Below are 1,047 nucleotides of genomic sequence, written 5' to 3'. Positions count from 1 at the left end.
ATTTATATGTATATATGCATATCTATAGTATATATACATATATATAGTATATTATCACATTCTTTAATATACAGATATTCTTTCAGTATACATCACTGTACTGCTATTTGGCTATTGAACTCCTTGTTTATCCACCTGGTGGTTACCTTCTCTCTCCCTAATCTCTCTAATCTATCTCTCTCTCCAGTCTCCTCACCCTTTCTCTACTCATGTCTCTCACCATCATTCTCTCCCTCTCTCATCCCTCTCTCTTCTCTCTCTCCTCTCATCATCTCTCTCCTCTCATCTCTCTCTCTCTCTCTCTCTCTCTCTCTCTCACTTCTCTCTCCTTTCTCACCCTCACTCTCCCCTCCCTCTCCTTCTCCCCCCTCTCTCGTTATCTTATCCTATTCTCTCACCCCTCCCCCTCTCTTGACCCTACTCTCTCTCTCTCCCTCTTTCTCTCTCTCTCTCTCTCTTTCTCTCTCTCTCTCTCACTCTCTCTCTCTCTCTCTCTCCCTCTCTCTCTCCTTTTCCAATCTCCCTCTCTCTCCCTCTCCCCCTCTCATTTTCCTATCTCCCTCCCTCCCCCTCTCCTTATCCTACTCTCTCTCTCTCTCTCTCACCTCTCTCTCCTCTCTCTCTCTCTCTCTCCTCTCTCTCTCTCTCTCTCTCCTTTTCTCAATCTCCCTCTCTCTCCCTCTCCCCCTCTATTTTTCCAAATATCCCTCTCTCCCTCTCCCTCTCCCCCCTCTCTTTTTCCCAATATCCCTCGATCACCCTCTCTCACTCTCTATCCCTCTCCCTCCATCCCCTCTCTTTATCCTATTCTCTCTCTCTCTCTCTCCATATTCCCTTCTCTCTCAATCTCTATCTCTCTCCCTCTCCCCCTCTCCTTTTCCCAATTTCCCTCTCTCCACCTCTCCTTAATATCCTATTATTCTCTCTCTCTCTCTCTCTCTCTCCCTCCCTCTCCCCCTCTCATTTTCCCAATCTCCCTCTCTCCACCTTTCCTTATCCTATTATCTCTCTCTCCTCCTTTTCCCAATCTTCCTATCTCTCCCTCTC

This window comes from Cryptomeria japonica, chromosome 4, assembly GCF_030272615.1.
Source record: "Cryptomeria japonica chromosome 4, Sugi_1.0, whole genome shotgun sequence".
Lineage (NCBI taxonomy): Eukaryota > Viridiplantae > Streptophyta > Pinopsida > Cupressales > Cupressaceae > Cryptomeria > Cryptomeria japonica.
This window is presented reverse-complemented; position numbering follows the sequence as displayed.